We start from the raw sequence: 15,433 nt of genomic DNA, 5'->3' as shown, positions 1-15,433 counted from the left end.
TGTCCTAGGGTTTGGAGGATAGAGACATTTTAATTTTTCCAGATTACTCGAAAGTCAATTTGGAAAGGCAAATATCTCCCGATCTGTAGGAATCTGAGAGACAAAACGTATGTCACTTTGAGGCAACGTATATGTCAACTTCATGTCATAGTCCCGTCAATGTATGTCTAAGGGTTTGGTGGATAGAGACATATAAATTTTTAGAGATTATTCGAAAGTCAATTCTTAAAAGGCAAATATCTCCCGATCTGTAATAATCAGAGAGACAAAACTTATGTCACTTTGAGGGAACGTATATGTCAACTTCCTGTCAGAGTCTCGTCAATGTATGTCCAAGGGTTTGGAGGATAGAGACATTTTAATTTTTCGAGATTATTCGAAAGTCAATTTTTAAAATGCAAATATCTCCCGATCTGTAGGAATCTGAGAGACAAACCTTATGTCACTTTGAGGGAATGTATATTTCAACCTCCTGTCAGAGTCACGTCAATGTATGTCGAAGGGTTTGGATGATAGAGACATTTAAATTTTTCGAGATTATTCGAATGTCAATTTGGGAAAGGCAAATATCTCCCGATCTGTAGGAATCTAAGAGACAAAACGTATGTCACTTTGAGGGAACGCATATGTCAACTTCATGTCAGAGTCACGTTAATGTATGTCCAAGGGGTTGGAGGATAGAGACATTTAAATTTTTCGAGATTATTCGAAAGTCAATTTTTAAAAGGCAAATATCTCCCGATCTGTAGTAATCTGAGAGACAAAACTTATGTCACTATGAGGGAACGTACATGTGAACTTCCTGTCAGACTCTCGTTAATGTATGTCCAATCGTTTGGAAGATAGAGACATTTGAATTTTTCGAGATTATTCGAAAGTCAATTATTAAAAGGCAAATATCTCCCGATCTGTGGGAATCTGACAGACAAACCTTATGCCACTTTGAGGGAACACATATGTCAACTTCATGTCAGAGTCTCGTCAATGTATGTCAAAGGGTTTGGAGGATAGAGACATTTAAATTTCTCGAGATTATTCGAAAGTCAATTTATGAAAAGGCAAATATCTCCCTATCTGTAGGCATCTGAGAAACAAACCTCATGTCACTTTGAGGGAATGTATATGTCAACCTCCTGTCAGAGTCACGTCAATGTATGTCCAAGGGTTTGGAGGATAGAGACATTTAAATTTTTCGAAATTATTCGAAAGTCAATTATTAAAAGGCAAATATCTCCCGATCTGTAGGCATCTGAGATATAAACCTTATGTCACTTTGAGGGAACTTATCTGTCAAATTCATGTCAGTGTCTCGTCAATTTATGTTCAAGTGTTTGGAGGATAGAGACATTTGAATTTTTCGAGATTATTCGAAAGTCAATTATTAAAGGGCAAATATCTCCCGATCTGTAAGCATCTGAGAGACAAACCTAATGTCACTTTGAGGGAACGTATATGTCAACTTCCTGTCAGAGTCACGTCAATGTATGTCTAAGGGTTTGGAGTATAGAGAAATTTAAATTTTTAGAGATTATTCGAAAGACAATTTTTAAAAGGCAAATATCTCCCGATCTGTAGGAATCTGAGAGACAAAACTTATGTCTCTTTGAGGGAACGTATATGTCAATTTCCTGTCAGAGTCTCGTCAATGTATGTCAAAGCGTTTGGAGGATAGAGACATTTGAATTTTTCGAGATTCTTCGAAAGTCAATTTATGAAAAGGCAAATATCTCCCGATCTGTAGGAATCTGAGAGACAAAACTTATGTCACTTTGAGGGAACGTATATGTCAACTTCATGTCATAGTCACGTCAATGTATGTCCAAGGGTTTGGAGGATAGAGACATTTAAATTTTTAGAGATTATTCTAAAGTCAATTATTAAAGGGCAAATATCTCCCGATCTGTAGACAACTGAGAGACATACCTTATGTCACTTTGAGGGAACGTATATGTCAACTTCATGTCAGAGTATCGTCAATGTATGTACAAGGGTTTGGATGATAGAGACATTTAAATTTTTAGAGACTATGCGAAAGTCAATTTAAAGGCAAATATCTCCCGATCTGTAGGCATCTGAGAGACAAACCTTATGTCACTTTGAGGGAACGTATATGTCAACTTGCTGTCAGAGTCACGTCAATGTATGTCCAAGGGTTTGGAGAATAGAGACATATTAATTTCTCGAGATTATTCGAAAGTCAATTTATGAAAAGCAAATATCTCCCGATCTGTAGGAATCTGAGAGACAAAACTTATGCCACTTTGAGGGAACGTATATGTCAACTTCATGTCATAGTCACGTCAATGTATGTCCAAGGGTTTGGAGGATAGAGACATTTAAATTTTTAGAGATTATTCGAAGGTCAATTTTTAAAATGCAAATATCTCCCGATCAGTGGGAATCTTAGAGACAAAACTTATGCAGCTTTGAGGGAATGCACTTGTCAACTTCATGTCAGAGTCTCGTCAATGTATGTCCAAGGGTTTCGAGGATAGAGACATTTGAATTTTTCGAGATTATTCGAAAGTCAATTTTTAAAAGGCAAATATCCCCCGATCTGTAGGAATCTGAGAGACAAAACTTATGTCACTTTGAGGGAACGTATATGTCAACTTCATGTCATAGTGTCGTTAATGTATGTCCAAGGGTTTGGAGGATAGAGACATTTAAATTTTTAGAGATTATTCGAAAGTCAATTTTTAAAAGGCAAATATTTCTCGATCTGTAGGAATATGAGATGCAAAACTTATGTCACTTTGAGGGAACGTATATGTCAACTTCATGTCAGAGTCTCGTCAATGTATGTCCAAGGGTTTGGAGGATAGAGATATTTGAATTTTTCGAGATTATTTGAAAGTCAATTATTTAAGGGCAAATATCTCCCGATCTGTAGGCATCTGTGAGACAAACCTTATGTCACTTTGAGGGAACGCATATATCAACTTCATGTTAGAGTCTCGTCAATGTATGTCAAGGGTTTGGTGGATAGAGGCATTTTAATTTCTCGCGATTATTCGAAAGTCAATTTTAAAATTCAAATATCTCCCGATCTGTAGGAATCTGAGTGACAAAGCGTATGTCACTTTGAGGGAACGTATATGTCAATTTCCTGTCGCAGTCTCGTCAATGTATGTCAAAGGGTTTGGAGGATAGAGACATTTGAATTTTTCGAGATTATTCGAAAGTCAATTTATGAAAAGGCAAATATCTCCCTATCTGTAGGCATCTGAGAGACAAACATTATGTCACTTTGAGGGAATGTATATGTCAACCTCCTGTCAGAGTCACGTCAAATTATGTCGAAGGGTTTGGATGATAGAGACTTAAATTTTTCGAGATTATTCGAAATTCAATTATTAAAGGGCAAATATCTCCCGATCTGTAGGCATCTGTGAGACAAACCTTATGTCACTTTGAGGGAAAGCCTATATCAACTTCATGTCAGAGTCTCGTCAATGTATGTCCAAGGGTTTGGAGGATAGAGGCATTTTAATTATTCGAGATTATTCGAAAGACAATTTTTAAAGGCAAATATCTCCCGATTTGTAGGAATCTGAGTGACAAAACGTATTTCACTTTGAGGGAACGTATATGTCAATTTCCTGTCAGAGTCTCATCAATGTATATCAATGGGTTTGGAGGATAGAGACATTTGAATTTTTCGAGATTATTCGAAATCAAATTTATGAAAAGGCAAATATCTCCCTATCTGTAGGCACCTGAGAGACAAACCTTATGTCACTTTGAGGGAATGTATATGTCAACCTCCTGTCAGAGTCACGTCAATGTATGTCGAAGGGTTTGGATGATAGAGACATTTTAATTTTTCGAGATTATTCGAATGTCATTTTTTAAAATGCAAATATCTCCCGATCTGTAGGAATCTGAGAGACAAAACTTATGTCACTTTGAGGGAACACATATATGACCTTCATGGCATAGTCATGTCAATCTATGGCCAAGGGTTTGGAGGATAGAGACATTTAAATTTTTAGAGATTACTCGAAAGTCAATTTTTAAAAGGCAAATATCTCCCGATCTGTAGGAACCTGAGAGATAAACCTTAAGTCACTTTGAGGGAACGTTTATGTGAACTTCCTGTCAGAGTCTCATCAATATATGCCCAAAGGTTTGGAGGATAGAGACATTTGAATTTTTAGAGATTATTCGAAAGTCAATTATTAAAGGCAAATATCTCTCGATCTGTAGGAATCTGAGAGACAAAACTTATGTCACTTTGAGGGAACGCAAATTTCAACGTCATGTCAGAGTCTCCTCAAAGTATGTCCAAGGTTTTGGAGGATAGAGGCATTTTAATTTTTTGAGATTATTCGAAAGTCAATTTGTTAAAAGGCAAATATCTCTCGATCTGTAGGAATCTGAGAGACAAAACTTATGTCACTTTGAGGGAACGCAAATTTCAACGTCATGTCAGAGTCTCCTCAAAGTATGTCCAAGGGTTTGGAGGATAGAGACTTTTAAATTTTTCGAGATTATTCGAAAGTCAATTTTTGAAACGGCAAATATCTCCCTATCTGTAGGCATCTGAGAGACAAAACTTATGTCACATTGAGGAAACGCATATGTCAACATCATGTTAGAGTCTCCTCAAAGTATGTCCAAGGGTTTGGAGTATAGAGACATTTAAATTTTTACAGATTATTCGAAAGTCAATTATTAAAAGGCAAATATCTATCGATCTGTAGGAATCTTAGAGACAAAACTTATGCCGCTTTGAGGGAATGTACATGTCAACTTCATGTCAGAGTCTCGTCAATGTATGTCCAAGGATTTCGAGTATAGAGACATTTGAATTGTTCGAGATTATTCGAAAGTCAATTTTTAAAAGGAAAATATCCCCCGATCTGTAGGAATCTGAGAGACAAAACTTATGTCACTTTGAGGGAACATAAATGTCAACTTCATGTCATAGTCACGTCAATGTATGTCCAAGGGTTTGAAGGATAGAGACATTTAAATTTTTAGAGATTAATCGAAGGTCAATTTTTAAAAGGCAAATATCTCTCGATCTGTAGGAATATGAGAGGCAAACATTATGTCACTTTGAGGGAATGTATATGTCAACCTCCTGTCAGAGTCACGTCAGTGTATGTCCAAGGTTTTGGAGGATAGAGACATTTTAATATTTCGAGATTATTCGAAAGTCAATTTTTTAAAGGCAAATATCTCCCGATCTGTAGGAATCTGAGAGACAAACCTTATGTCACTTTGAGGGAACGTATATGTCAACTTCATGTCAGAGTCTCGTCAATGTATGTCCAAGGGTTTGGAGGATAGAGACATTTGAATTTTTCGAGATTATTTGAAAGTCAATTATTTAAGGGCAAATATCTCCCGATCTGTAGGCATCTGTGAGACAATCCTTATGTCACTTTGAGGGAACGCATATATCAACTTCATGTCAGAGTCTCGCCAATGTATGTCCGAGGGTTTGGAGGATAGAGGCATTTTAATTTTTCGAGATTATTCGAAAGTCAATATTAAAATTCAAATATCTCCCGATCTGTAGGAATCTGAGAGACAAAACTTATGTCACTTTGAGGGAACATATATGTCAACTTCATGTCATAGTCTCGTCAATGTATGTCCAAGGGTTTGGAGGATAGAGACATTTTAATTTTTCGAGATTATTCGAATGTCAAATTTTAAAAGGCAAATATCTCCCGATCTGTAGGAATCTGAGAGACAAAACTTATGTCACTTTGAGGGAACGTATATGTAAACTTCCTGTAGGAGTCACATCAATGTATGTCCTAGGGTTTGGAGGATAGAGACATTTTAATTTTTCCAGATTACTCGAAAGTCAATTTGGAAAGGCAAATATCTCCCGATCTGTAGGAATCTGAGAGACAAAACGTATGTCACTTTGAGGCAACGTATATGTCAACTTCATGTCATAGTCCCGTCAATGTATGTCTAAGGGTTTGGTGGATAGAGACATATAAATTTTTAGAGATTATTCGAAAGTCAATTCTTAAAAGGCAAATATCTCCCGATCTGTAATAATCAGAGAGACAAAACTTATGTCACTTTGAGGGAACGTATATGTCAACTTCCTGTCAGAGTCTCGTCAATGTATGTCCAAGGGTTTGGAGGATAGAGACATTTTAATTTTTCGAGATTATTCGAAAGTCAATTTTTAAAATGCAAATATCTCCCGATCTGTAGGAATCTGAGAGACAAACCTTATGTCACTTTGAGGGAATGTATATTTCAACCTCCTGTCAGAGTCACGTCAATGTATGTCGAAGGGTTTGGATGATAGAGACATTTAAATTTTTCGAGATTATTCGAATGTCAATTTGGGAAAGGCAAATATCTCCCGATCTGTAGGAATCTAAGAGACAAAACGTATGTCACTTTGAGGGAACGCATATGTCAACTTCATGTCAGAGTCACGTTAATGTATGTCCAAGGGGTTGGAGGATAGAGACATTTAAATTTTTCGAGATTATTCGAAAGTCAATTTTTAAAAGGCAAATATCTCCCGATCTGTAGTAATCTGAGAGACAAAACTTATGTCACTATGAGGGAACGTACATGTGAACTTCCTGTCAGACTCTCGTTAATGTATGTCCAATCGTTTGGAAGATAGAGACATTTGAATTTTTCGAGATTATTCGAAAGTCAATTATTAAAAGGCAAATATCTCCCGATCTGTGGGAATCTGACAGACAAACCTTATGATACTTTGAGGGAACACATATGTCAACTTCATGTCAGAGTCTCGTCAATGTATGTCAAAGGGTTTGGAGGATAGAGACATTTAAATTTCTCGAGATTATTCGAAAGTCAATTTATGAAAAGGCAAATATCTCCCTATCTGTAGGCATCTGAGAAACAAACCTCATGTCACTTTGAGGGAATGTATATGTCAACCTCCTGTCAGAGTCACGTCAATGTATGTCCAAGGGTTTGGAGGATAGAGACATTTAAATTTTTCGAAATTATTCGAAAGTCAATTATTAAAAGGCAAATATCTCCCGATCTGTAGGCATCTGAGATATAAACCTTATGTCACTTTGAGGGAACTTATCTGTCAAATTCATGTCAGTGTCTCGTCAATTTATGTTCAAGTGTTTGGAGGATAGAGACATTTGAATTTTTCGAGATTATTCGAAAGTCAATTATTAAAGGGCAAATATCTCCCGATCTGTAAGCATCTGAGAGACAAACCTAATGTCACTTTGAGGGAACGTATATGTCAACTTCCTGTCAGAGTCACGTCAATGTATGTCTAAGGGTTTGGAGTATAGAGAAATTTAAATTTTTAGAGATTATTCGAAAGACAATTTTTAAAAGGCAAATATCTCCCGATCTGTAGGAATCTGAGAGACAAAACTTATGTCTCTTTGAGGGAACGTATATGTCAATTTCCTGTCAGAGTCTCGTCAATGTATGTCAAAGCGTTTGGAGGATAGAGACATTTGAATTTTTCGAGATTCTTCGAAAGTCAATTTATGAAAAGGCAAATATCTCCCGATCTGTAGGAATCTGAGAGACAAAACTTATGTCACTTTGAGGGAACGTATATGTCAACTTCATGTCATAGTCACGTCAATGTATGTCCAAGGGTTTGGAGGATAGAGACATTTAAATTTTTAGAGATTATTCTAAAGTCAATTATTAAAGGGCAAATATCTCCCGATCTGTAGACAACTGAGAGACATACCTTATGTCACTTTGAGGGAACGTATATGTCAACTTCATGTCAGAGTATCGTCAATGTATGTACAAGGGTTTGGATGATAGAGAAATTTAAATTTTTAGAGACTATGCGAAAGTCAATTTAAAGGCAAATATCTCCCGATCTGTAGGCATCTGAGAGACAAACCTTATGTCACTTTGAGGGAACGTATATGTCAACTTGCTGTCAGAGTCACGTCAATGTATGTCCAAGGGTTTGGAGAATAGAGACATATTAATTTCTCGAGATTATTCGAAAGTCAATTTATGAAAAGCAAATATCTCCCGATCTGTAGGAATCTGAGAGACAAAACTTATGCCACTTTGAGGGAACGTATATGTCAACTTCATGTCATAGTCACGTCAATGTATGTCCAAGGGTTTGGAGGATAGAGACATTTAAATTTTTAGAGATTATTCGAAGGTCAATTTTTAAAATGCAAATATCTCCCGATCAGTGGGAATCTTAGAGACAAAACTTATGCAGCTTTGAGGGAATGCACTTGTCAACTTCATGTCAGAGTCTCGTCAATGTATGTCCAAGGGTTTCGAGGATAGAGACATTTGAATTTTTCGAGATTATTCGAAAGTCAATTTTTAAAAGGCAAATATCCCCCGATCTGTAGGAATCTGAGAGACAAAACTTATGTCACTTTGAGGGAACGTATATGTCAACTTCATGTCATAGTGTCGTCAATGTATGTCCAAGGGTTTGGAGGATAGAGACATTTAAATTTTTAGAGATTATTCGAAAGTCAATTTTTAAAAGGCAAATATTTCTCGATCTGTAGGAATATGAGATGCAAAACTTATGTCACTTTGAGGGAACGTATATGTCAACTTCATGTCAGAGTCTCGTCAATGTATGTCCAAGGGTTTGGAGGATAGAGATATTTGAATTTTTCGAGATTATTTGAAAGTCAATTATTTAAGGGCAAATATTTCCCGATCTGTAGGCATCTGTGAGACAAACCTTATGTCACTTTGAGGGAACGCATATATCAACTTCATGTTAGAGTCTCGTCAATGTATGTCCAAGGGTTTGGTGGATAGAGGCATTTTAATTTCTCGCGATTATTCGAAAGTCAATTTTAAAATTCAAATATCTCCCGATCTGTAGGAATCTGAGTGACAAAGCGTATGTCACTTTGAGGGAACGTATATGTCAATTTCCTGTCGCAGTCTCGTCAATGTATGTCAAAGGGTTTGGAGGATAGAGACATTTGAATTTTTCGAGATTATTCGAAAGTCAATTTATGAAAAGGCAAATATCTCCCTATCTGTAGGCATCTGAGAGACAAATATTATGTCACTTTGAGGGAATGTATATGTCAACCTCCTGTCAGAGTCACGTCAAATTATGTCGAAGGGTTTGGATGATAGAGACTTAAATTTTTCGAGATTATTCGGAAGTCAATTATTAAAGGGCAAATATCTCCCGATCTGTAGGCATCTGTGAGACAAACCTTATGTCACTTTGAGGGAACGCCTATATCAACTTCATGTCAGAGTCTCGTCAATGAATGTCCAAGGGTTTGGAGGATAGAGGCATTTTAATTATTCGAGATTATTCGAAAGACAATTTTTAAAGGCAAATATCTCCCGATTTGTAGGAATCTGAGTGACAAAACGTATGTCACTTTGAGGGAACGTATATGTCAATTTCCTGTCAGAGTCTCGTCAATGTATGTCAATGGGTTTCGTGGATAGAGACATTTGAATTTTTCGAGATTATTCGAAATCAAATTTATGAAAAGGCAAATATCTCCCTATCTGTAGGCACCTGAGAGACAAACCTTATGTCACTTTGAGGGAATGTATATGTCAACCTCTTGTCAGAGTCACGTCAATGTATGTCGAAGGGTTTGGATGATAGAGACATTTTAATTTTTCGAGATTATTCGAATGTCAATTTGGGAAAGGCAAATATCTCCCGATCTGTTGGAATCTAAGAGACAAAACGTATGTCACTTTGAGGGAACGCATATGTCAACTTCATGTCAGAGTCACGTTAATGTATGTCCAAGGGGTTGGAGGATAGAGACATTTAAATTTTTCGAGATTATTCGAAAGTCAATTTTTAAAAGGCAAATATCTCCCGATCTGTAGTAATCTGAGAGACAAAACTTATGTCACTATGAGGGAACGTACATGTGAACTTCCTGTCAGACTCTCGTTAATGTATGTCCAATCGTTTGGAAGATAGAGACATTTGAATTTTTCGAGATTATTCGAAAGTCAATTATTAAAAGGCAAATATCTCCCGATCTGTGGGAATCTGACAGACAAACCTTATGCCACTTTGAGGGAACACATATGTCAACTTCATGTCAGAGTCTCGTCAATGTATGTCAAAGGGTTTGGAGGATAGAGACATTTAAATTTCTCGAGATTATTGGAAAGTCAATTTATGAAAAGGCAAATATCTCCCTATCTGTAGGCATCTGAGAAACAAACCTCATGTCACTTTGAGGGAATGTATATGTCAACCTCCTGTCAGAGTCACGTCAATGTATGTCCAAGGGTTTGGAGGATAGAGACATTTAAATTTTTCGAAATTATTCGAAAGTCAATTATTAAAAGGCAAATATCTCCCGATCTGTAGGCATCTGAGATATAAACCTTATGTCACTTTGAGGGAACTTATCTGTCAAATTCATGTCAGTGTCTCGTCAATTTATGTTCAAGTGTTTGGAGGATAGAGACATTTGAATTTTTCGAGATTATTCGAAAGTCAATTATTAAAGGGCAAATATCTCCCGATCTGTAAGCATCTGAGAGACAAACCTAATGTCACTTTGAGGGAACGTATATGTCAACTTCCTGTCAGAGTCACGTCAATGTATGTCTAAGGGTTTGGAGTATAGAGAAATTTAAATTTTTAGAGATTATTCGAAAGACAATTTTTAAAAGGCAAATATCTCCCGATCTGTAGGAATCTGAGAGACAAAACTTATGTCTCTTTGAGGGAACGTATATGTCAATTTCCTGTCAGAGTCTCGTCAATGTATGTCAAAGCGTTTGGAGGATAGAGACATTTGAATTTTTCGAGATTCTTCGAAAGTCAATTTATGAAAAGGCAAATATCTCCCGATCTGTAGGAATCTGAGAGACAAAACTTATGTCACTTTGAGGGAACGTATATGTCAACTTCATGTCATAGTCACGTCAATGTATGTCCAAGGGTTTGGAGGATAGAGACATTTAAATTTTTAGAGATTATTCTAAAGTCAATTATTAAAGGGCAAATATCTCCCGATCTGTAGACAACTGAGAGACATACCTTATGTCACTTTGAGGGAACGTATATGTCAACTTCATGTCAGAGTATCGTCAATGTATGTACAAGGGTTTGGATGATAGAGAAATTTAAATTTTTAGAGACTATGCGAAAGTCAATTTAAAGGCAAATATCTCCCGATCTGTAGGCATCTGAGAGACAAACCTTATGTCACTTTGAGGGAACGTATATGTCAACTTGCTGTCAGAGTCACGTCAATGTATGTCCAAGGGTTTGGAGAATAGAGACATATTAATTTCTCGAGATTATTCGAAAGTCAATTTATGAAAAGCAAATATCTCCCGATCTGTAGGAATCTGAGAGACAAAACTTATGCCACTTTGAGGGAACGTATATGTCAACTTCATGTCATAGTCACGTCAATGTATGTCCAAGGGTTTGGAGGATAGAGACATTTAAATTCTTAGAGATTATTCGAAGGTCAATTTTTAAAATGCAAATATCTCCCGATCAGTGGGAATCTTAGAGACAAAACTTATGCAGCTTTGAGGGAATGCACTTGTCAACTTCATGTCAGAGTCTCGTCAATGTATGTCCAAGGGTTTCGAGGATAGAGACATTTGAATTTTTCGAGATTATTCGAAAGTCAATTTTTAAAAGGCAAATATCCCCCGATCTGTAGGAATCTGAGAGACAAAACTTATGTCACTTTGAGGGAACGTATATGTCAACTTCATGTCATAGTGTCGTCAATGTATGTCCAAGGGTTTGGAGGATAGAGACATTTAAATTTTTAGAGATTATTCGAAAGTCAATTTTTAAAAGGCAAATATTTCTCGATCTGTAGGAATATGAGATGCAAAACTTATGTCACTTTGAGGGAACGTATATGTCAACTTCATGTCAGAGTCTCGTCAATGTATGTCCAAGGGTTTGGAGGATAGAGATATTTGAATTTTTCGAGATTATTTGAAAGTCAATTATTTAAGGGCAAATATCTCCCGATCTGTAGGCATCTGTGAGACAAACCTTATGTCACTTTGAGGGAACGCATATATCAACTTCATGTTAGAGTCTCGTCAATGTATGTCCAAGGGTTTGGTGGATAGAGGCATTTTAATTTCTCGCGATTATTCGAAAGTCAATTTTAAAATTCAAATATCTCCCGATCTGTAGGAATCTGAGTGACAAAGCGTATGTCACTTTGAGGGAACGTATATGTCAATTTCCTGTCGCAGTCTCGTCAATGTATGTCAAAGGGTTTGGAGGATAGAGACATTTGAATTTTTCGAGATTATTCGAAAGTCAATTTATGAAAAGGCAAATATCTCCCTATCTGTAGGCATCTGAGAGACAAACATTATGTCACTTTGAGGGAATGTATATGTCAACCTCCTGTCAGAGTCACGTCAAATTATGTCGAAGGGTTTGGATGATAGAGACTTAAATTTTTCGAGATTATTCGGAAGTCAATTATTAAAGGGCAAATATCTCCCGATCTGTAGGCATCTGTGAGACAAACCTTATGTCACTTTGAGGGAACGCCTATATCAACTTCATGTCAGAGTCTCGTCAATGAATGTCCAAGGGTTTGGAGGATAGAGGCATTTTAATTATTCGAGATTATTCGAAAGACAATTTTTAAAGGCAAATATCTCCCGATTTGTAGGAATCTGAGTGACAAAACGTATGTCACTTTGAGGGAACGTATATGTCAATTTCCTGTCAGAGTCTCGTCAATGTATGTCAATGGGTTTCGTGGATAGAGACATTTGAATTTTTCGAGATTATTCGAAATCAAATTTATGAAAAGGCAAATATCTCCCTATCTGTAGGCACCTGAGAGACAAACCTTATGTCACTTTGAGGGAATGTATATGTCAACCTCTTGTCAGAGTCACGTCAATGTATGTCGAAGGGTTTGGATGATAGAGACATTTTAATTTTTCGAGATTATTCGAATGTCAATTTGGGAAAGGCAAATATCTCCCGATCTGTAGGAATCTAAGAGACAAAACGTATGTCACTTTGAGGGAACGCATATGTCAACTTCATGTCAGAGTCACGTTAATGTATGTCCAAGGGGTTGGAGGATAGAGACATTTAAATTTTTCGAGATTATTCGAAAGTCAATTTTTAAAAGGCAAATATCTCCCGATCTGTAGTAATCTGAGAGACAAAACTTATGTCACTATGAGGGAACGTACATGTGAACTTCCTGTCAGACTCTCGTTAATGTATGTCCAATCGTTTGGAAGATAGAGACATTTGAATTTTTCGAGATTATTCGAAAGTCAATTATTAAAAGGCAAATATCTCCCGATCTGTGGGAATCTGACAGACAAACCTTATGCCACTTTGAGGGAACACATATGTCAACTTCATGTCAGAGTCTCGTCAATGTATGTCAAAGGGTTTGGAGGATAGAGACATTTAAATTTCTCGAGATTATTCGAAAGTCAATTTATGAAAAGGCAAATATCTCCCTATCTGTAGGCATCTGAGAAACAAACCTCATGTCACTTTGAGGGAATGTATATGTCAACCTCCTGTCAGAGTCACGTCAATGTATGTCCAAGGGTTTGGAGGATAGAGACATTTAAATTTTTCGAAATTATTCGAAAGTCAATTATTAAAAGGCAAATATCTCCCGATCTGTAGGCATCTGAGATATAAACCTTATGTCACTTTGAGGGAACTTATCTGTCAAATTCATGTCAGTGTCTCGTCAATTTATGTTCAAGTGTTTGGAGGATAGAGACATTTGAATTTTTCGAGATTATTCGAAAGTCAATTATTAAAGGGCAAATATCTCCCGATCTGTAAGCATCTGAGAGACAAACCTAATGTCACTTTGAGGGAACGTATATGTCAACTTCCTGTCAGAGTCACGTCAATGTATGTCTAAGGGTTTGGAGTATAGAGAAATTTAAATTTTTAGAGATTATTCGAAAGACAATTTTTAAAAGGCAAATATCTCCCGATCTGTAGGAATCTGAGAGACAAAACTTATGTCTCTTTGAGGGAACGTATATGTCAATTTCCTGTCAGAGTCTCGTCAATGTATGTCAAAGCGTTTGGAGGATAGAGACATTTGAATTTTTCGAGATTCTTCGAAAGTCAATTTATGAAAAGGCAAATATCTCCCGATCTGTAGGAATCTGAGAGACAAAACTTATGTCACTTTGAGGGAACGTATATGTCAACTTCATGTCATAGTCACGTCAATGTATGTCCAAGGGTTTGGAGGATAGAGACATTTAAATTTTTAGAGATTATTCTAAAGTCAATTATTAAAGGGCAAATATCTCCCGATCTGTAGACAACTGAGAGACATACCTTATGTCACTTTGAGGGAACGTATATGTCAACTTCATGTCAGAGTATCGTCAATGTATGTACAAGGGTTTGGATGATAGAGACATTTAAATTTTTAGAGACTATGCGAAAGTCAATTTAAAGGCAAATATCTCCCGATCTGTAGGCATCTGAGAGACAAACCTTATGTCACTTTGAGGGAACGTATATGTCAACTTGCTGTCAGAGTCACGTCAATGTATGTCCAAGGGTTTGGAGAATAGAGACATATTAATTTCTCGAGATTATTCGAAAGTCAATTTATGAAAAGCAAATATCTCCCGATCTGTAGGAATCTGAGAGACAAAACTTATGCCACTTTGAGGGAACGTATATGTCAACTTCATGTCATAGTCACGTCAATGTATGTCCAAGGGTTTGGAGGATAGAGACATTTAAATTTTTAGAGATTATTCGAAGGTCAATTTTTAAAATGCAAATATCTCCCGATCAGTGGGAATCTTAGAGACAAAACTTATGCAGCTTTGAGGGAATGCACTTGTCAACTTCATGTCAGAGTCTCGTCAATGTATGTCCAAGGGTTTCGAGGATAGAGACATTTGAATTTTTCGAGATTATTCGAAAGTCAATTTTTAAAAGGCAAATATCCCCCGATCTGTAGGAATCTGAGAGACAAAACTTATGTCACTTTGAGGGAACGTATATGTCAACTTCATGTCATAGTGTCGTCAATGTATGTCCAAGGGTTTGGAGGATAGAGACATTTAAATTTTTAGAGATTATTCGAAAGTCAATTTTTAAAAGGCAAATATTTCTCGATCTGTAGGAATATGAGATGCAAAACTTATGTCACTTTGAGGGAACGTATATGTCAACTTCATGTCAGAGTCTCGTCAATGTATGTCGAAGGGTTTGGAGGATAGAGATATTTGAATTTTTCGAGATTATTTGAAAGTCAATTATTTAAGGGCAAATATCTCCCGATCTGTAGGCATCTGTGAGACAAACCTTATGTCACTTTGAGGGAACGCATATATCAACTTCATGTTAGAGTCTCGTCAATGTATGTCCAAGGGTTTGGTGGATAGAGGCATTTTAATTTCTCGCGATTATTCGAAAGTCAATTTTAAAATTCAAATATCTCCCGATCTGTAGGAATCTGAGTGA

The sequence above is a fragment of the Zootermopsis nevadensis genome, unplaced genomic scaffold (genome assembly GCF_977971745.1).
Source record: "Zootermopsis nevadensis isolate Lab colony 2312 unplaced genomic scaffold, Znev_1.0 Znev_ptg000065l, whole genome shotgun sequence".
In the NCBI taxonomy this organism is placed as follows: domain Eukaryota; kingdom Metazoa; phylum Arthropoda; class Insecta; order Blattodea; family Termopsidae; genus Zootermopsis; species Zootermopsis nevadensis.
Note: the sequence above shows the minus strand (reverse complement) of the source record.